The 23,395-nt window shown below is 40.6% G+C and overlaps 2 pseudogenes; both read right to left on the bottom strand.

Annotated features, from left to right (window-relative positions):
• Positions 1-2,280: 2,280 nt before the first annotated feature.
• LOC147438019 (uncharacterized) lies at positions 2,281-3,227 on the bottom strand (annotated as a pseudogene).
• A 156-nt stretch (positions 3,228-3,383) lies between these two features.
• Positions 3,384-4,968, bottom strand: LOC147438020 (uncharacterized; annotated as a pseudogene).
• Positions 4,969-23,395: the final 18,427 nt, after the last annotated feature.

Consider the following 23,395-nt stretch of genomic DNA (forward strand, 5'->3'; position numbering starts at 1 on the left):
AAACTACTAGACTTTTTATGCGCAAAGATGAAGATTAGGCACCAGCATACCACTCCTTATTATCCACAGTGTAATGATTTAAATGAAAGATTCAATGGTGAGTTGGTATAAATCCTTTCGAAAGTGACAGATCACCAAGGAAAGAAATGGGATTTGGAATTGCCTAGTGCATTATGGGCTTACCGTACTTTGGTGAAGACAAGTACAGGGTTTACTCCATTTCATTTGGTATATGGAAAGGAAGCACTATTGCCTGTGGAGGTAGATTTTCCTGCAGTAAATATTCTAGAGAAGTTGCTTGGGCCGCCTAGTGATGCATTCAAAGAGAGGCTCTTACAGTTACAAGAGGTTGAGTTGGATAGGATGAGTGCATTGGAACAGTATGGGCAGATGCAAGATAAGGCTTTGGCAAAGATAAATTAAAAGGTTAAAAGTAAGGGTATCAAGAAGCATGACTTGGTTTTTCGCTACAACAGTAAGCTGGACAACACCTTCCAAAAGAAGTTTCAAATTAAGTGGGAAGGCCCTTTCAAGGTAGTGGAGTGTTTTCCAAATGGTACATATCAGTTGGCTAACCTGGATGGGATTCTACATAAGTCAAGGGTAAATGGATTGCGTCTTAAATTGTACCATGCTAGATTGATGATGGTGGAGCAAGATGAGATGTCTGTGGAGCAAGTAATGTCTATGAGGGACGAGGAGACCTGTGACGTTGCGAGTCTCATATCGCTTTTTGCTACTGCTGATCATGAATGATCTAGTAGGCTAGGGGATGGGCAAAATATGTCAGGAGTTTTTTGGATCAAGGGATTCCGCATATGTACATACCCATGCATGGTGCATCAAATAAGAGATTGCCCATTTTCCAGAGCCAGGTGGTTGCATGGGTCCCACATGTGTACAGGTAGGAGAAGGTGTACATAGTGCATCGATTTTCACCGTTACCAGTACCAGTGTGTTTTTTCTATTATAATGAGGAGTTGGTAGCATGTAAACTTCTCAAGGAAGCTATCCGCGGGCCGACAACATGAGGTAAGCAGGTGCGTCAGATGGCATCTAGTGGCGTCAGGAGGCCGAACGGGGTCAATACTTGCACGTGCATAAGTATGGACGCAACGTGGATGTTTTCTTGTGATAATTATGCAGAAAGGTCATCATGAGGAACATATTTTGGGGCCACTTCACGTGGTGGCGAGACGCATTATTGGAAAAAATTGAGTGCCAGGTGTGCGGATGATGCAAAAAGGTGACAACTATGCACTGCGAGGTCAGTTTTTGGCATGTTCGGGGTCCGTATGAGGTCATCTAAAAGGCCAAGGGTTCCCAAGTAATAAATATAAGTGTGGGAACTGAAAAAAAAGAGATAAGACAAGAAAAAAATTGGAGAAGAGAGGAGGAACAGCCGCAACTGTGTTTTTGCTCATTCTGGAGCCTGTTTTGGCTGTAAACTACTCATCCTAGGTCGGATTTGAGCACTTTGACATTGTAGACTGGGGTCTTGGGCTCTTCTGATCGCGATGGCCCTATCCATTTTTCCAAATTCCTCACTCTTTTTTTGCTGTTTTGGCTGTGTAATTTTCTCCTATGAGCGAAGCATCTGCTCCAATTTGTGATTGTATCTGGTATATTTTACCCATACTGTGTGAGCTATTTGCCCCATTGGTATTGGCCCAAGCTCTATTGTATCTAAACATCATAAATTCTCCTCTTTTGAGTTGAGTTTTTGGGTGTGTGTGTGTGTGTCTCTCTGTGTGGAGTGGGAAAGTGGATAGTCTCTCTCCTCTCACTCCATCGGTGTGTTCCCTGTCTCGGCCAGGTGGGTTGTGTAAGCCAAGTGATTCCCCATAATGTGTGTGTGTGTGTATCATCCCAAGAGTGTGTGTCGGATCATTATAGAGGCGTTCTGTGTGGTTCCATCCCGCTCACAACGTGAGGGTCATATGTTGTTATGTGTATGTATGTGCACCTAAATTGACCAATTGCCCATTCAAGGTTCATTACAAGTGACCAATATGAACTTGATCATGGCAGAATGGAACCATCACTCAAATACTTTGACATATAATAAATAGAACATGAATTTTGTTCAAAAAGAGATTTTTTAATTGTCTTTTTCAATCAACCTAAATATAGACAGAAGATTTTTAAAGGAATGAACAAAATTAAATTGAACCAAAAGGATACATTGAAGATACTTGAATCTTTTAAGTCATCTTTATAATAGATATAGAAAGTTCAAACTACAAAAGAAACATTGAAATGGATGTGATGGTTTCCAAGTTAATACATACTTGCTTCAAGTGATAAAAAATCTTTGACAGAAAAGTTGCCTTCACTCATCCTTCCACCATCTCGCTTTCGTGCTCAACTGGGTGCTCTACTTGATTGACCTGAAGGCCTGCCCATTGCTTGATGTCATCATGCAATGTCACAAATTCTAGAATCCGTGATTCTAGATTCTTCTGATCCTCAATGTTTTCACTAAGGCTACAACTTCTTTCTTCTCTTCAAGACCAATCTCAGTTATATAGCCATCACTGAATAATTCCACTAGCTTGGATCCTTCTGTGCAATACTTCTTGGTAAATTTCTTGACAAGAAGGTTCTTCTTAAATCTCAAGAAATCCTTGTCAGATAGATGCTGCACAGTTTGAAAATTGATATCAAGTAACCTGCATCAAGTATGGTGGTAGATTCTCCTGGAACAAGAGTTGTTGGGAGTCCAGTAGATGCATCACTTTTTCCAAAAAGGACCATAACAAAGAAGAGTTGTATGGACCCAGCATAAAACGTGTCTCTTTCATGATGTAGAACTCCAACACTGTGTTGTCGCATTATGTCCTTCATATTATTCAAAGTTTCTGCAATTGCACAAAATGTATTATGTTTAAGAAAGCAAGAAGCACATAGTGTGCTTCTTCTGAACCTCCACTGATGGAAATCATCCCATTCAAGAGATCTTTGTATCGATCCTCATGCCAATGTGTGTTGCTCTTAAAGGCCTCTAATATGTCCAATACACAAAGTCCTATGGGCACTGGGTTGCGAAGGTGACTTTCCAAGTATGAAGAACCTTCAATATGAAGGTTTATCACATAAATCCTCCAAGGAACATCTGTTGCCTTTACTTGATCCTTGTGTAGATTTATTGTCCACTCAACATACTTTCTTGCACTCTCTAGAAAGTCAATCTTCTTGATCCTCACTTTAATTGTGTCTTTATCCATATATCACAAAGCTCAAGAAACTTCATAAACACAATCATTGATGTTATACATCAAGACAAGATCCTCCCAAGTATTTCACTTTGCATATTCATTGAGAGAGTTAAAATCCTCAATCAAGGCATCTTGAATGTTATGATCTTGCTTGACCTGTTTGATTCATTCAAGCATGTCCATGATGTATATGTACTTTATTCCCTTTGATAACACAATTGTGACATCTCTTATTTTTGCTTGTAGCTTCTTAACCTCTTCTTCATTCAAACCATCTAGACACCTAAATACTGTGGCACTTAGTTTCTTATTCTCTTTTTCCAATTCTCTTATAATATCTAGCCATTCATTAAAGATGGCATCATAATAAGTCACCATCTGAGCTTGCTTTGTAATAAAGGATGCTCCAACACATATTCTAGCCATTCTTAAAAATGCCTACACAAAGAAATTAGAGAAATCAAAAATTGGCTATCAAACTTGCATGGTGTTCTATGTTTCTAGTGCAAAAGATAAATGATATGGGATTATAAATTTATCACCTACATCCCATTTGCTACGAGATGAAGGTCCCTTTACGACACCAAGTGGTGGCCTTGCAGGACATCCGTTAAATCTCCATTGATCACCTAAGTGCTTCAGTATGACATTGTATGGTTGATTCACATACAAGGCCTTTGGTTGTTCATTTGCAATAGCAGATATAGTGATAGAAACATGTGGAGGTGGATCTACAACAATGCGGGCCTTTCGTTGAGCATACACTGCTACGAGCTCTTGTGACCTACCCCCCTTCATCATTTCTTGAACTCTCAACATTTTTGTTGCGTTTATAGAGTGTTGTCCATCAAGAATACAATACCTATAGTCTTTTAGCTTGCCTTCTTCAATATCTGACGGCGTCATTGGGATTCCTGTCCTTTGACCTCAATTCTTGACAGCCATCAAATAGGCACATGATGAAGGCCTATTTGCACTTGCAGAAAAGAGAAGTATGCAATTATTTAGCTGCTCCTCGTCAAGTTGGTGAGAATTATAATGATTAGGATCAAGAAAACAATTGTTCATTGGAGTTTCATACTATGTATACTTGAATGGAAAATATGTTGAATACTTCTCTTGCCTCCAGTATCACTTTTGTTTGCCTTGGAACCTCTTTCTCTAAAAGATGAGGCTCCACAAACCTTAAGTGAGGTTGGTTGCTTGTACCCTCTTGTGAAGCATCTAGATTTGACTCATCCACTGCTTTGGACCCTGCAACAATATGAGCCTTGGCTCTCTTTGCTTTTGGATGAGAAGATTTTGGCCTTGGACTCTTGGTGGGTGGCTTCTTATTCTTCACACTCTAGACAATGGAGTCATGAAGAGTGTCTGCAGTCACCTGTGTAGGATCCATGTCTACATTCCAGCCTCTAGAGAACATAGTCACCTCTTTATCTTTTACCATGCATTGAGAGAAACATGCCTTTGGAGATAGGCAATACTCTATATTCCTTGGAACTTGAATGTTAATGCAGTCAATGCTAGGATGACCTTCAACGGTTGATATAGCTATTGCAACTACTTGGACTAGATCCTCAAATACATGGTTTTCTTGTTGTGAGGCAAGAAAAAAATGTACTTTATTATATTGAGCACATTGTAGTCCATAAATATCAAGGTACCATGGACAAGGCTCATCGGTAGCAAGGTCAATGGTGACTAGAATAGTAGTTACTTTTCTCTTATTTGAGGTCCTCACTTGAGACATTTTTACCTAAAAAACATGTCACGATTATGTACTTAATTTAATTTGAGGAAAGAACATACAAGCACACTTTTCTAGGGAAAGAAATATAGAAAAAATGAGTTTGGATTGGACAAGTGGTCAATCTAGGTGCAGATATACCTATGTACAAACATACAAATGTGTATGAATAAACGTAGAAGCATGCTTTTCTTGGGAAAGAAATATAGAAGATATAGAGAAAATGAGTCTATACTGGACAAGTGGCCAATCTCTGTGGAGATATGCACATACAACAACCTACGACCATCACTTGACCTATAATGGATAGGGGGTCACTCTAGACAACACATTTGACTATAAAGATAAAAAATGAACCTAGATTTAAAGTGTGGTGAATCTATATCTATACATGTAACATAATACGACCATCACTGGACCTAGAATGGATAGGTGGTCAATGTGGAAAACACATGTGTCTATTAAAGAACATGGTTATGCATGTCTTTCATAGAGAAGAGCACATTCACATATGAACATCACTTGAGATAGAATGGACAGATGGCCAATGTAAAGTGCACATATTCTTAACAAAGTACATTCCACCATAACCTAGGATGGAATGGACAGATGACTAAGATATTCAATACACATGAATATAAAGAACATACAAGCGCACTTTATTAGGAAAAGAAAGAAATAAAATATTTAAAAAATGAGTCTCGGTTGGATAAGTGGTCAATCTAGGTGCACATATACCTATGTAAGAAAATACACATGTGTATGAAATAACATACAAGCATGGTTTCCTTGGGAAACAAAGATAGAAGATATAGAAAAAATGATTTTGGATTGGACAGGTGGTCAATCTCTATAGAGAAATACACATACAACAACATAGGATCATCACTTCATCTAGAATGGACAGGTGGTCAATCTAAACAACATATCTGACTATAAAGATAAAAAATGAACCTAGATTGGACATGTGGTCAATCTATGTGTATATATACCATGTAACAACATACGAACATCACTTGACCTGGAATGGATAGGTGGTCAATCTAGACAACACATGTGCCTAGTAAAGAACGTGGTTATGCATGTGTTTCCTAGAAAAGAGCACATTCACATATGATCATCACTTGCACTAGAATGGACAAATGGCCAATCTAAAGTACACATATGCTTAACAAAGTACATTCCACCATAACCTAGCATGGAATGGACAAATAACTAAGACATTCAATACACGTGAATATGAAGAACATAGAAGCACACTTTTCTAGGGAAAGAAACATACAAAATATTAAAAAAATGAGTTTGTATTGGACAAGTGGTCAATTTAGGTGCAGATATACCAATGTAAGAACATACACATGAATATGAAAGAACATACAAGCACACTTTTGTAGGAAAAGAAAGATAGAAAATATAGAAAAAAATAAATTTGGATTGGACAAGTGGTCAATATAGGTGCATATATACCTATGTAAGAACATACACATGTGTATGAAATAACATATAAGCATGCTTTCCTTGGGAAAGAAAGATAGAAGATATAGAAAAAACTGAGTCTGGATTGGTCAGGTGGTCAATCTATGTGGAGATATACACATACAACAACATACGACCATCACTTGAGCGTGAATGGACAGGTGGTCAATCTAGACAACACATGTGCCTATTAAAGAACATGGTTATGCATGTCTTTCCTAGAGAAGAGCACATTCACATATGACCATCACTTGAGCTACAATGGAGAGATGCCCAATCTAAAGTGCACATATGCTTGACAAAGTACATTCCAGCATAACCTAGCATGGAATGGACAGATGACTAAGATATTCAATACACATGAATATGAAAGAACATACAAGCACATTTTTCTAGGAAACAAAAGATAGAAAATATAGAAAAAATGAGTCTAGATTGGACAAGTGGTCAATCTAGGTGCATATATACCTATGTAAGAACATACACATGTGTATGAAATAACATTGTTATAGAATTGATATTCTATTATCTATTGCAGCTGTCAAGTGGCAAAAGCATCAGCAGATAATGGATTATGCAGAAGGATGTTACATTTTATGTATATTTGATTATTCAAGTGATCTTTATGAGCTTTGGCCAATTACGTCTGGCCGGCTAGTTTGTACTCATTTTTGGACATTCAAGAAATCTATAAATAAATACGTGCAATAGGGAAATGCTCACTCTTGCACGCCGGGAGATTGCACCCAATGCTCGTGTCTATTCTTCTCTCCTCCCCTCTCTTCTTTCTCGTCGTGCCAAGTGTAGCACTCCACTCTAGGAGGTGCGCTTTCATGTTCTCCCTCGCTCTATCTTTCTCTCTATCTCTCTATGTTTGAGTTGAGATCATTCATGTGCGTGTGCGACGATCCAGGTATGTCGATTATTGCTTCTATGGTATATATTGTGTCATTCTGAGTATTTTGCAGGGCACCCACATCTCCGTTTGTAGCAGTGGTATCAGAGCTTGGGCTGTGTTCTTGGGTTTGCGATATTCACGCCTACGAAGATTATCAGGATTTAATATAAGTCATATTTACGGGAGCGTAACTTATCTTGTTTGAAAATAGGTATGCGGAAAGATTATCATTACTCTCATGAAATTTCAAATCTGTTTGGATTCTTTTAGAATTGTAAATTTTTATGAGCTAGTGAATTATAATAATGATAATAATAATAAATAATGTATTAATTGATTATAATTAAGCATATGAAGCTAATTATGCATTAGGAAATGAGGAGTTTTGTTGCATAGGGATATAGAAAAGGCTAGTTGGTGATATAAATATGCATATATAAGAGAGATAATCATATTATATGTAGGGAAGATTGCGTGCCTACAATTTTCCCTATATAGAGACGTGGTAATTACAGGTTCAAGCAGCTAGACAAAGAGATTAGCAGACGAGATTTGATGACTATAAATATAAAGTAAAGGAATCATGATAAATGAATAATCGTCAAATACATTTCCAGTAACAAGGAGATATCGTACAAAATGTAGAAAAACTGAAGGATCTTCATGATCTAGTAAAAATAAATAAATAAATAAAATTTATTTGAGAGGGCAATTGACTCAGAAGTAAACGCCAAAGCAGTTTTAATAGACCCTACTATAATGAATCTAAGTAGAACCCACTTCATCTAGTAAGAACGACCCTCATACTGTCTTTTCATTTTCAAGTCACTGATAAGCATAGTATCACTCGTCTTAATTAAATCACACTCAACAATATCGGGAGTTTTCACTACACTACTGACAAATGATCACAACCATGAAAGATCGTTGAATCCAAGCAGCCATGCACCGTCGCCTTCCTCTCACTCTTTCTTTCATGGCAGCAGCCAACCATAGTTCAACTACCTCTTTCTCTCGTCCTTCAACCACCCCTGTGGCCAACTATCATGATCACACACATGTGCCAACTCTCAATTGCTCATGGCATGCAATCGCATGCACCCTCTTCCCATCTCTTTCTCTCTCGTAGCTAGGGGCGCCTACACTCACCAACTACCCTGTTTTTGAACAACACACACACGAGGCCATCTGAGCAATATCCCCCACTGCAGTCCGACTCCATGTTTCTCTGATCTCTGATCTCTTTCTCTTTAATTATACCCTCTCCTAGATCACAGATTCAAGCCATCTCTCTTTTCTCCTCCACTCGTCGCCATGTAGCATTTGCGGCTGTGGTTGCTTTATAATGAGCAGTAGTCTGCAGTCCGCCGACACACTCTCTTTTTCATCATCTAACAGTAAAAAAAACACACACAAAAATTTCCCTCTTGGCACCGCCCTTGCTTTCTCCTTTCTCCTCCCACCCTTAATGCATGCAGTGCAACAACAACTTCACCTTCCAGGCCCGCTATACAACACCTTTTGAAGCGGTAACTGACAAGGGTTTCCAACTTGTCCTTCCCTGCGTGTGAGCTGGAAGCTAAAAAGAAAGCAGTGCAATAGTCGATGATGCACCCGATTGTACTATTAGACATGTGTGCCGGTCCACAAAGGAGATGGCAGATGTGCAAAGGGAGCTCTCTCTTGCGTCCGAAGGCTCGCCATTGCTGTCAAGCTTCAAGAGTACAAGCCTCTTCCAAGGGACACCGCGTTCTCATTTAACTTTCACTCTTCCCCTAATCACCTATAGAAGTGGACTTCGGTGAAGCTCTGCAGTGCCATGGCCATCCTTTCACAGACAACGCTCGATGCCAACCATTGTTACATTTTATTTTGTACCCAAACATTGTATTAAATCCATAAATATTGTATCCGTTTGGTCCCATAACCCTTTGGAAGACGAGGAATATACAATTTTCTTTCATTTCGCTCTCTCCCTTTCCCCTTCGAGTATGGCTACTTACAGAAGCGGACATCGGTGAACCTTGATGAAGCTCTTGCACAGGCAGACCTTGACGAAGCTCTTTAGTGACTGATGTACTCCTTCATGCGACAACACCCATTTTCGATCATTCTCAGGCATTGACCATGATGATGACCCTTTTAGTATGATGTTTTTAAGCTCTTAGTTTTTACATCTTTCGCTTTACTTCAATATTATTTTGCACCCATATATTGGATTAGATCCACCTAGATTCTCTCCGTTTGATCTCATTATTCTAAATGTCTAGTCTCTACCCTCACACAGTCAAACATCTGCCTCTCTGAATGTCTCTCCTCGTGTTGCCCCACTCTAGCATAAACAACCTGCGGACTCTCATAACTCTAATGAGTGGTCTCACTCACTAAATAGACAATGCAAGTTCCTTCATATCTCATAGTATACTAGACGACGACACATGTGATGGAGCTTTATCTTTGTCTCTATATCCTAGTCTCTACTCGCATTCCCTTTCCCCCCCCCCCCCCCCCCCCTTAGAATTACATTGACGATTATCCCCATCGACGATCCAATGTGACTAGATATTGTGTTGGACAGGTACGCCACGACGGACGTCAGCACAGCGAGAACTCACCTAACATGTAATGTAAGCTAAGGACAAAGCTCGACCCATAGGCGCGTGAAAGCAAGCATAAGGTGTCAACCTACACTTGACCGACTCCTAACTAATTCCTAAAGAGGTCTCTACCAATTGTCTAAGTCACAGCCTTCAAGAGTGTATAAGAGAAAACTTCCTACAACGCTTTCTAGAGTCGAACACCCATCAAACAATCTCGAAACACCATAGAACTTGAAGGAGACCCTACTAATGCCAATAGGCCGCTCTCCCTAAGATCTATGAACCAAAATCCCGACCCAAAACACCTGGTGCAGAAACACGTAGGATGTCTGTCCGAAATATGCAGGTCTTCGTTTCCAAAATCTAAAGTGCCTAATGTGTAGTTCTACTCAATGTGAACGCGTGGATATGCTGTAATGCAAAATCGGACAATGTATGCTCACCCAAACACCTGATGAAGCTCGTAGAAGGAGCTCGCAAAACCGGACCGTATGCGCGCAATGTAGATATCGGCGCGTAGCTCTCATCGGGGGCAACACGCTGCACTTCTTCGCACTCGATTCCGACCACCGGAGCACACGTAGCGTCAAGATGAATCTCACACTCTCTCTCTCGTACACAGTACGCTCACTCACAGACTTCAAAACTTGTTTTAAAAATGACAAAAGGTTTTTCATTAAGGTCAAAAAGTGGTATATATACCTTACAATTTCTCAAACCCTAAAGTTCCATAATCAACCATCTACTCAATCTAACTATCAAAACTGGGATACAATCTGGAAACTTCTGTAAGTCCCAATAATTACAAGGTGAAAAATCAGGTTTTCCTCAATGAATGAATAATTACAAAAAATAATAATCCTCCGAGTAGTTACTGCCGTGGGGTGTGTCCAGCTTCTAACACTCCCCCCCTCCTTGCTCATGTCATCCCCGACATGGCCTTGATCTGCTGCTTCATCTTATCATTTTCCGCATCTTTAGTAGTGATTCGTACCTGGCATGTAGGTTCAGCATTGTTGGGCCAAAAATGTCTGTATTCATGGTGAAGAACGCTGTATAGAATGCTTCTTCAAAAGCCTGAAGGTGATAGGATGGTAGAAGCATGATCCTTTGATACAACGCATGTATCACCTCCTTGGAAGGCTGACCTGACAGATCATAGGCGCATCTGTATGTATTCTGGAAGAAGAAGATGCTGTCAGTCACCTGGCCTTGTTTAAAGGTCTCGAACACTGTTAAGATGGTTCTGCAGATTTTTCTCATCATAATGCATGTAGGGTTAGGCAAGCCAGTGAACAATTTTATGGCGCCTGTTAGGGTTTTCACCATGTATTGGACACTTATTCTCTCACCTGCCTTCACGCCCGGAAGCTTTGGGTAGTTCAGCCAAGTTGGTTGGCTTCTTTGCAAAATTTCCTATGCCTTCCACATCCTAACCCTTGGTAGAGGACAGAAGCTGAGGTTGTCTCTGATATTTTTAGGTGCCTCTACCAAGTGGATTAGGTATTGTGGGTTCTTTGTAAGCCAAGCCTTTCTCCACTTTGGCTGAGAATCCACAATAAGCTTAACTCCTTCTGGCTTTGAGGTGTCTGATTTGTAGAGAGGTACAACTGGCTCTTCTGATCCGCTTGTTTATTGTAGCTGCCTCATATTTCAGCAATGGATATGGGAGAGAGGGTTGAAGCCACTCGTGCCTGAGATTGCTGGCATCGATTTGAAGACCCTCTTCTCCCACTCCAAGGCTTCCTTCGTGGTTCCTCTGAGCTCTTCCTCTATTGCCTTACGCTATTTTTCCTCTTCTTCTTGTGTTAGATCCTGTGGCTCTTGAGAGGATCCTGCTATGATTTCCTCTTGCATAGGTGTGTCCACAGGATCTACCACATTTTTGAGGTCGATGCCCTCATTGGCGGTTGGCCCTGAGATTTCTGCCTCTCCTCCTAGCTGGCCTTTCAACTCCTCAATTTGCCTGAGGAGTGTTTGCTTTTCCGCTTCAGCTTGTCCGCCCATATTCACGAGGAGGTCATTAAGTTCGACGTTTATTCTTTCCGCCTCCTCGAGCTTTATCTTCATGCTTTCCACTTCTTCTTGCAGGGCTTTTTGGCCCTCTTCCATTCTAGTTTGCATGACTATAGAACCTTCAGCCATCATCAATCTCTGCTTTTTCTCGAGAGTCAGTTCTTTTTGAAGTTCTTGCATTTGCTCTTCGTAGAGTTGACTCTCAGAAATGATTTGAGTCGAGCTCGTAGCTCTGACTCTAGCAGGTGATGCTCGTAGCCTCTGGATGGTTTGATCTTTGAATTTTAGTTGGTCCTTGAGCTCAAGGACTTCATCCAGGCTTACTTCTTGTTCTATCTCTGCTCTTTCCTTGGCATTCCTCATGGCCTCTACTTCTTTCGTTTCTTCTACCAGCTGTAGTGTCAGATTATCTCTTTCTTTCTCGGCATCTTGCAATGACTTGCTGAGCTGCTGACACTCTTCTTCAGCTGCTTGTATTCTTTTTGCTGCTTCTTGATTTGCTTCTTCCATTGCTTGGCAGTTTTGTAGAGCCCTTGCCAAGCTGGCCTGTAGGTCAGCTTCTCTCTCCTTTTGCCCTTGGCTTTGTGTCTGCAGAGAATGTACTTCCATTTTGATCTTCTCTTCAGTGGATTTGAGAGTTGTCATTTCTTTCTCTAAAGCCATGGATTGTGCCTTAAATCCGACTAGCTTTGTCATCACCACGTCCAAGTCATCGGAGGGCGGGTGCAGGTCTACCGTGTTTGTAGCAATTTATTTTAGCTCCACTAGCCTGATGCCTTGCATCTATTCTTTAGGCCCTGTCCTTGCCAAGTCGAATGCGACTGTGGCGGCTTCTTCCTTCGTATAGCCTGCAGCTAGTAGGTCCAAAAATGCATAGTAAGCCTCATCTAATCCTTTTTGCTTAGTTTCAGGCTTGGCCTCTTCTTTTGGCTCAGGTTCTTGTCTTTTCTCTTGATCTTCTGCTTGCCTTTCTTCTTGTTTGTCCTCAGCCTCCTTATCTTCCTGTGGAGGGCTGCTAGGAGGTGGTGAGGGCGGTGGTGATGGCTGTGGGTTGGGTTTAGGGCTATCTGGTAAAGATGCAGGTTTTCCCTTTAAGTCCCTGTCTGCTTTTCTTTTTCATTCTCTTTCCTGACTCTCTTGCTCATCCAGTACTTTCTGTCTTATCTGCTGTACTTCCTCCTCTGTGAAAGGGACATGAAGGATGTTTTTTGCTGCAGCATCAAGAATCTTGAAATTCTTCATATAATCTTCAAATTGGTCCCTTTTCACTCTTCTGGACGATCCGGACATAGAATCTAGAGATGGCTTCCAGAGTTCGCTTAAATCACCCTTGAGGGCTCTCTCCGCTCGAAAACTCTCCATCAGTCTCTCTAGTCTTGCCGCTTTCTGAGACCTTGTTTCTTTGGCCGGCACTTGAGAAAACTCCTTCTTTCCTTTCTTCTGCTCGGGTTGCTCCTCTTCAACTGGATCTAGCCGTCTTTTCAATCTCGTAGCCACCCTTGGTGCCCTTTGCGGCTCATCTTCCTTGTCTTCTTTTACTCTCAGCCAATCATTCTGAGATGGGGGGTCAGGCCACCTTCCTTTAGCGTGTAGTGCCCCATAAACCACCTTGGTGATCAGTTCTCCTGGCACTATATAGGTTGGCTTTTTGTTGCCCATCTTTACTAAGCTGTCATGTATATATGCCTCATAGTTGATTATCTTTGGGATGCCTTTTGTCATTGTCCAAGTGAACATTGTGGCAATTGCACCTGGCGGCATCCTGTACTTCTGTGGCCTCTTCGTGCACATGTGGTAGTACTGGTTGTATAACTGGCTCATAATTACCACTTTTGGGTTGGCAATGTCTTCAAAGGTGTAATTTACCTTTTTCTCTTTGTACACTTTGACTTCATCCCTTCTTTTTGTTACACTGTCTCCCTCATTGGAGAGGTCTAGTGCATGGGCTACAACCCACTCAGTGATTATTATCTCTGTTTTTGGTCCGCCTTGTAAATCTGTTACCTTGGCCACTCCATCCTCTTTGATGCTTGTTACAAACTCCCAGACTCTTTTGATGTCCACCCCCGCCGGTATTTCTTTGAAGTAGTTGTGGAGATCAATTTTCTCCGAGTAGCTGGCCATCTTGCTTCGTACAAACTCATTGAGTGCTCTTGGCAGCATTGGTAGCTCTATAACATTGCCTTCAGTGTCTTTGAACACTCCCTGATAATCTTTAGGTCATTGGACTCTAACAGATCCTCCTGTATCCAGATGTGCTAGTGGGATTTAGTGTTCCTTCTAGAATGACAAAGGGTTCCGCTTCGTCCAAATAATCCTTGATGGTCATTCTTTTCTTCTTTGTCGGTGACTTCGAGGCTGCCATAGATCCTGTTGCACTCAGTAGTCCGAAGTTAGCATTTTTTTCATATTAGCAGCGAAACTGAGTTTTACTTATCCAAATGACTTGAAAATTGAAAATAAAGCCTAAAAGGAACTTTGTGAAGCTATGCATATGTTCACAGTGCAAATCTGGCCAAAAATTTTAATCTAGACATCCTACGCGTAGGATGTCTTTTTCATCAGAATTGGTTCATACTTGACATGTAGGTAGTGCAAGGCTCATGGAACATGGATATATGCTTGGATTTGAATTTGGATATCAGAATGTGGATTTTTGGGCTGATTCAAGCTTTAGGTCACAATTTAGGTAGAATGTCCATCATAGGTAGCAATTGATGTCTAAATGGGTTGAAAATTGGTATATGGGCTCATTGCACCATGGTCTTGGCTCCCATGATGTCATTCTTTGCACAGAAGGCTAAATTTATGCAAGAGACATCCTACGTGTAGGATGTCTTTTTCATCAAAATGACATGAAACTTGTTCTGTGGGTGTTCTTTGGCCTATGGAACATGGCCATGTTCTTGGATTTGAATTTGGACAAGATTTGATGCTTGTAAGGCTCTGTGAGGTGTTTTTGGGCTCAAAAAGTGTATCTTGAGGGTGTTGGGGGTCAAAAGTTATTAAAATGGCTTCAAACTTGATATATGGGCTCCTGATGATGAGGTGATTGGATCTGCAATGACAAATCATCCCTTGCATGTCAAAAAAGGTCAAATATTTCATCATTGTTTCTCCCTGACCACACAGATTGTTTGTTGATGTGTTGGTGAATGTGCTGTGCAAGTTTCATGGGATTTGGATAAGATTTGGTAGGTCTATGGTCCATTATTTCCTCTATGTCCTAAATTTGCGTTTTTCCATGCATATGAGGTCAAATTTGGTCCAAATGTGATGAAACTTGGTGGATAGCTTGTAAATGTCATTCAGAACATGTGCAGGATGAGAGATGTTGGAGTTTGTGCCAAAAAGTGCCCTTGAGACATCTTATGTGTAGGATGTCTCCTGGTGATTTTTTCATTGTTGGTGCTCTCAGTGCTTGCCCTTGGCCCCCCTAAGTCCCTTTTGAGCCTACTTTCAACAAAAAAGTCAAATGGATAGAGAATAACTCCCTGTGTGGACTTCAGAGCCTCCGAGCCGTTTTCTGAAGTTTTAGAGTGCTTTTTGGCGATGAAATTCCTTGATATTGGTCTCCATAGCTTCCCGATCCCTTGGGGATCCTTGCCGTATGGTTTTTGTCGACTGTGGCTTCACCGGAGCTCCATTTGGCAATTTGTCGCTCTAGAAGCACCCATGGTTACGTTTACATACCTTTGATGATTTGTGGTGGTCTACCACCATAGGACTTGGTTTTTGATTGTCTAGGAAAGCCGCTCGTGAAGTTTGGTGGCAAACGGGCTTGCGGTTTGGCCGCAAGTGCAATTTGACGCTTTGTGTGTCTTATGCCGTTTTCTGAAGTTTAGTGCCGCTTCGGGTCACTTTTTGGTCATGCGGGTCATATAGACTTGTCGAACATGTCGAGATGCTCCTACCCATGAATTTTGGTAGCATTTGCTCTGCGTTTCGCCGATTTCCCATTTGGTGGCCTCTTGCGGGTTTCTGGGAATTAGGGTTTTTCTCGATGGTTTCCTACTGCCTTTGGCTATCCAAGACTGGTCTCTTGGACTAGGGTAAGCTGCCAATGAAGTCTTGTTGCTTTCGGGTTAGCCGTTAGGCCGCCGTCTCTACTTGTAGGTCTCTACCGCTCGCTTTGTGTGTGACCCCTACGCTAGTTTTCGCGACATAATGACAAACATGCGCGAAAAGCTCAAGGTGGTGAGCCTACCTCTCATGTCTGGAGCTCGTCGGGTAGTTGTGCGCCTCGTAGAAGCTGCTGGAAGGTCGATCTGCTCTAGGTGGGAGAAGCTCTCTCCACAAAGTCAATAGTGAGAATGAGCTAAAAATGGGGTGAAAATTTCTCATAATGGAGGTCCCCGAACCACTTTTGATGAAATTTGACATGTGCTCCTATCTTCTTGCAAGATGCAGTTTAGGCTCAAAAATTTCTTGATTTGAACTCCATTTGCTCTGTTTACCACAAATTTGGCATTTCGGTCAAAATCTGGCCAAAACACGCTTTCCGCTCCAGTCTCATAATTGCACCCCCACTGTACCATAGGTTGTCCTATAGTCACTAATCATCCCCATATTTTTTTTTTCATTACGACTATTTTTCATTTGCTTTTTGTATTTTTGAAGTTTTTTTGCCGAAAATTAGCAAAATTAAAAGGAAAATAGCAAATCAAACCCAAAAAATCCCCAAAAATCTTAATAAATCATAAACATCATTGCAACACATTATATACACTCACATGCAATTTTTATGGCCGGATTTCTCCGTTTTACCAATATTTTGCCTGAAAAATGGCTATTTCTACTTATATACACACACCTAAGGGATTGATTTGGCGTTTGGCCCCATATACCTGTAGCTTCATGCTGTATAAGGGCATATATACTTGGGTTACTCTAGAAAATTTTGCAATCAAACAACAACCCTTAAAATAGTCAAAAATCATGCCCTTTTTTGTTGTTTCTGTTATTGGTTCTGCATTTGAGAGTGCCTCTAGAATGCCTCCCCCCCTTCTAGCTGGAGTCCTCCCAGACGACAAGGTATCGCCTCGGAGTATGTGCCGTGCATAGGTTGAAACAGTTGTGCTAATGTCTGGTCGATTAATGTGGCCCTATGTTATGCATACTCGGTCAATGCATGGAAAAATTAATGTTGTGCAAGAGAAGGGAATAAGCAAGATGCTTATTGGCATTTGCCATTGAGGTTTCCTGCTTTCTTTGCAAGTATTAGCTGTAACTCTATTGCTCTCTATTTAATTGTCTTTTTTGCAAAAGGCAATTGCTTTGCCGACACTGTTGATGGAGTGGTAGCTGTTTCTAAAGGCAAAATTGGCTGGTCCGTAATGGTTATGGGCCGTATGGCCATTGCTTTCCATTTGTATTTTTTTGCTGTTGGTTTTTGTAGATGGTTTGGCACTTTCTCGTTTGCCACTGGTTTGTCTTTTATTGGCATCCACATATGTCAGTTTTCCTTTTTGAAATGCAGCTGTCTGCTTTCCGTTGTTGCTTGTACTGAAGGGATTTCCTTTTACTTTTTCTTTGGTATCCAAATGTGAGTGACATTTGGGTTATGGCTAAGCATTTTCTTTGGGATCCATATCTGTTTTATGCCCCTGGTTTGTGGTTGAACCATCTGCTTTGTTGGAATCCTTTTGTTGCATTGTTGTTTGTCTCCCATGTCATTTCTATCCTTCCGCATCCATACTTGTTTTCCTTGTTTTGGTAGCCTAGATTTTTGCATTGTGGTCGTTAACTTCATGTGTCTATAAGTAGTATGGTTGGCTTTTACCTAATTTTTGGTCTCAGGTATCATGCTGTTCTTTGATGGCATGGCTTCCAATGATTGCATGGCTTGCAGTTGAGCATGCTGGTATTGTTGAGCAAAAGCTATCACCTGTTGTTCATGTTCATGCAGAATTTTGACTGCCTTTGCTTTCCAATCTATCTGCACATTGTACTCTTTTTGCCAAGGTTGCCCCAGCATCATTGGTTGTTATGTGCTTTCATCTGTCACCACATAGAATTTGTGTGGGTAAATATGTTGATGGATCTGTACATGGAATATAGTCCATCCCAATGTTTTCAACGGGTGTGATGTGATACTTTCCAGCACTTGAGGAGTAGGATGAAGTTGACCCGTGACTTTGAGCTGTTGGTATAATCCGTAAGAGATCAAATTTGCTTGAGCTCCCGAATCAAGCAAGGCTGTTGATTCAACTTGATTGCTGCCCACTTTGACCGCAATTATTGGCTCCACTATTTCCTCCTCCAACTTCTTCAGTGAAATGGCATTGATTCACAATGGTGGTCCACTTTGTTGTTGTTGTCGCAGAAGCCGTCATTTTGCAATGCGTTCTTGTGCTTCGGCTTTAGCTTCCTCCTGTACTCTCTGTTTTTCCTTCATTCTTTGTTTTCCTTGATGAATTTGTTGGAGCATTTTCTGTGTGAGTGGTAGATGATACCTCCTCAATCGACATCCACTAATCCAGTTTGGTATTTATTCACCTGCTAATGTAGCAAGCTTGACAGCTCCACTTTGTGATAGATCACTAATCACAAATGGGCCCATCCCTCGCTTTTTAAGTTTCTTGGCATGTTGCTTCAAGGTATAAACAAGTACGTAATCGCCTGTTTTGAACTTTTTGGTACGCACATGTTTGTCAAAAAATTCTTTTTGTCTTCTCTTTTTAGCATAGATTGAAGCGACAGCTCGTAAGCGTAGCTCATCTAGCTTTTCAAGATCATCAATTCTTGAAGAGAGCTCATGCCTTGTCCATTCTAAGCTTTTTGCTACTCGTAGAGTTGGAATTAAAAACTCTATGGGTAGTATAGCATTTAGGCCAAACACCATGTTGTATGGTGTTGTTCCTATTGATGTTTTATAAGCTACCCTGTATGCCCATAGTGTTGAGTGTAGCTGCTGATCCCAGTCTATTCTTGATTCTGACACTATTTTAGTGAGAACCCTGCATAGTGTTTTATTAGTGGCCTCAGCTTGCCCATTGGCCTGTGGATGGTATGATGCGGATTTCCTATGTATGACCATGAATTCCTCTAGCAGATATTCAATGACTTCGTTGATAAAATGTGTTCCACAGTCACTCACAATTTCTATTGGTAACCCGTAACGTACAAAAACATTCTCATACAAAAATTGTGCCATGGTGCGTGCATCAGCTTTTTGTGTTTCTTTGGCTCCGACCCATTTTGTGAGATAGTCCGTAGCCACAATGATATATTGGGTATGTGTGTGATATGCAGGGGGTGATATAGGTCCGACGAAATCAATGCTCCATTTTGCAAATTCTCTTGCTCCCATCATTGGCCGTAATGGCATCTCATCTCTTTGTATTGTCACCTTCGTGCGTTGACATGCATCACAACGTTTTACAAACTGTTCAGCATCCATGTGCAATGTAGGCCACCAAATTCCTATGGTTAAGACAATTTTTGCCGTCTTATCGCCCGAAAAATGGCCTCCACTTATTCCGCTATGTGCATGTTCTAGAATCAGCAGGTATTCGCTTTCACTTGCACATATTCTAAGTTGATTGTCCTTACCTCTCTTATAGAGTTGGTTCCCAATTAACTGAAAGTCACAAGCTTCCAACTCTATAGCTTTTTACCGTGCTCTTGTGATGTTCTCAGGGAACGTCCTGGTGGTCAAGAAGTCAATGATATATTGACTCCATGCAGGTGCTATGTTTCCCTGAAACAAAGTTGCGTGATCCACTGGTCGTTTGGCACTACATATAGTACAATTGGTAACATAAGAATGCGTGTCCGCATACATAGTTGGACAATAAACCCCTAACTGTTTCAGTCTCTGGTGTGTCTTCACTGTTGAACAATGAAATGCACAATCCTGGACATGTGCCTCTTCAAGGTAGCTCTCGAATTCTTCTTGGTGTTTTATTTAAGTTCTTGATAGCTTGTCTCCGGGTATTGTTATAAATTTAGCCATAAATCCCACATGCTGTAAGAGGGCGACAGGGTGGAGAGGACTCCCCTGGCCTTAATACAGTGATTGGGGTGGCTTTTTCTTGTGATGTGTTGTGGTGTAATTTACTCAGGCTATGTTGAACAAATACTAATCTCACTTTGATTGGTCATGACAGATTTGTAAGAAGGCATTAGTGCAACAAGCACCCCCTTCCCCCTTCTCTCTCTTTCTTACATATATATATTTATGTTTGCTTGATCATTAACGATACACTTCAAAGCAGCCCGAGCACCATCTCTCTCTCTCTCTCTCTCTCTCTCTCTCTCTCTCTCTCTCTCTCTCTCTCTCTCTCTCTCTCTCTCTCTCTCGTGTTTTAGTGTGTGAGAGTATTCCATTGGTGTTAGGGTTAGTGTAAATTCCTTGCTTGTTTGTGGGTTGCTCTAACGATTCTCCTCTTTTGCGTCCTAGTTCGCTCTTAAACTAGGTGGTGCCCCTTGTGTAGTTGGAATTTGGCCGGGGGTTTGTTGTTTTGGTTTGTGTTGTGTTGTGCCCAAGCCCCATTGAGCAGCACGGGAGCCTTGAAGGGTGTCTAGAGGTTTCTCTTCTTGTTGCCCGCCCCGGACCGCTTCACTAGCAATGTTGTTAGCATTCTTTTTTCAGTTGTTTAATGTTTTAATTAGCACAAGCTGGTACAAAATGTTCTATGATCATACTCCTACTGCCATCTTGCCCGGTGACCACTTTTTGCAACTTCATTTAATTCCGGCTATGCAATATTGCATGCTCTTTCTGCAATTCCTTGTATCGATCAATGTTATCAAATGTCATGCATTCTTAATTGGTGACTTACAATTGGTTTCACTTTTAAAATTTTGAAGATTTTCTAGGTTTCCTCCTCTTCGAATGGCACATTGTTATATTCTACTAGTTGCTGTACAGTAGCACTGCTCAACACCATTACCTTTATTTGGTTTACCACAATTTCAAGGAAACTAAAGTATCTCTCTTACTTGACCTTAATCAAATGATTTTTATGATGATCTTCATTTGTTTTTGTTACATTTCTCTAATTCATTAAGGATTCTATTTATTAAAAAAAAAAACTATGCAGACCATAATGCGAGGACGTCAGATAAGTAATCTCTTTACTTTATTTTGCAAACTCATTTTTACAGCTTTCGCTAATCTCCTAACCATATTTTATGTCTTTCCTAGAAAAGATCACATTCACAATTGACTATCACTTGAGCTAGCATCGACAGGTGGCCAGTCTAATGCACACATGCTTAACAAAGTACATTCCACCATAACCTTCTGTGGAATGGACAGATGACTAAGATATTCAATACACATGAATATGAAAGAACATAGAAGCACAATGAGTGTGGACTGAATAGGTGGTCAATCTCTATGGAGAAATACACATACAACAACATACGACCATCACTTGACCTAGAATGAACAGGTGGTCAATGTAGACAACACATCTGACTATAAAGATAAAAAATGAACCTAGATTGGACATGTGGTCAATATATGTGTATATCTACACATGTAACATCATACGACCATCACTTGACCTAGAATGGACCGGTGGTCAATCTAGACAACACATGTGCCTATTGAAGAACATAGTTATGCATGTCTTTCCTAGAAAAGAGCACATTCACATATGACCATCACTTGACCTCGAATGGACAATCATAAAATACCTTAACTACACATATTGAAATCACCTATTTATAAGGAACAAATGTCAATGTTAAGAATGCACGTATGCCAAGAACACCCTATTACAACCCATCTATCATAGAATGGACAAGTGGTCAATCTAATGTGCGCATGTTATTGGACATATGCAGTATAGATTGTTCACTTCCCCATGTCTAGCCTATTGGAAGGCCATTATTGCAAGGGAGAGTTTCAAAGGTAAACATAGTATTAAACATTGGACAATTCACACTTGTCCAAAATGAAAGAAGCTATGGTTGAAAAATTGCGAAACATTTGTAACAAGGGGTTGCCGCCCCTTGACCCCGCCCGGGGCGCTATCCCAAAACCCTCTCCATAGGATGTTGTCTCATGCATCTCCAAAGATTGCATAAAACCTACCACAAGTGTAGCGCCCTAAACCGACAACACCGCTTCTCTAAGAATGGTATGCAAGTTGTTCTAGAATGTAATAAACCAACCATCCAAGGAAAAATACAAACAATTTGGATTTTGTGAAAAAATTGTTAAATATTTTTGGGTATCAATGGAAAATTTAGCTGATATATGTGACAAACTGAAGAATTTCAAAATTTTTGTTTTACTACTACGAGATGCGAGTGCATATATTAGGGACATGGACCTAGGGATGTAAAACCCTTCCTAACATACTGACATGAAACGAGGGAGATAGAACCCTTTCTAACATACAAGCAAAACAAACATAATCCTTCAGCAAGTCTTTTGAGGTATAGAATTTTGAGAATGGGTTTTAATTTTTGGACTTCAAGATAAGGACTATACTTTGGGGTTATTGAATTGGGGCTAGTTCTAGGATTCTCCTATCTTGGATTACTATCTACAGTCTAATTTCTATCTAGGGTGTATTGTCTAGATCTATAAATTGGGATCTAGGGTTTAGGTTTTAATTTTCATAGATGAGGATTTTGAGGGAATGTATTACAATGGAGTTATTAATGATAACTATAATCGTAGAATGGCTATGGGCATGATGGAAAAAGTTTCAGCAAAGAGTCACGTTATTTATAACATTAGATGATCAGGTGGCCAATCTAGACAACACCTCTACTCAAGAGGGAATATGGTGACACCCACCTTGCCTACAATCAACACATGTGGCCAATCTACAATGGTCAAAGGTCCAACATGCACTTATTTATACCACTAGAATGACTAGGTGACCAATCTAGACTTATTCTCTCACAAGAGAGAATGTAGTGGCATCCGCTTATCCCAAAAAAGATATGTGGCCAATCTATACATGTAAAGTATCCCCTAGAAACAATGTAGTTATTCATACCATTAGAATGACCTGGTGCCAACTCTACAATTCCTACTTGCATAAGATAGATTGTAGAGACACCCACTATCCTGGAAGGGACTTGTGGCCAATCTACAAAGGGTAGATATCCAACAACACTATAGTTAATCATACTATTAGAACAACTAGGTGGTAAGTCTAGAATGCCTATTTGCATAAAAGATATAGTAGTGACACCCACCTATCTTAGAATGGACATGTGGCCAATCTACAAAGGGAAACTATTCAATAGCAATGGAGATATTTATACTATTAGACCAACCAGGTGGTCACTTTCAAGTGCGCATCTGTGCAAGAGATACAATAGTGATACCCACCTATCTTAAAATGGATAGGTGGATGATCTACAAGAGTAGGTATCCAAACACAATGAAGTTATTCATAACATTAGAATGATGAGGTGGATACTCTAGAGTGCACATCTACACAAAGGATAAAGTATTGATGCGCAC

The sequence above is a fragment of the Adiantum capillus-veneris genome, chromosome 17 (assembly GCF_014529385.1).
Source record: "Adiantum capillus-veneris isolate H3 chromosome 17, ASM1452938v2, whole genome shotgun sequence".
NCBI lineage: Eukaryota > Viridiplantae > Streptophyta > Polypodiopsida > Polypodiales > Pteridaceae > Adiantum > Adiantum capillus-veneris.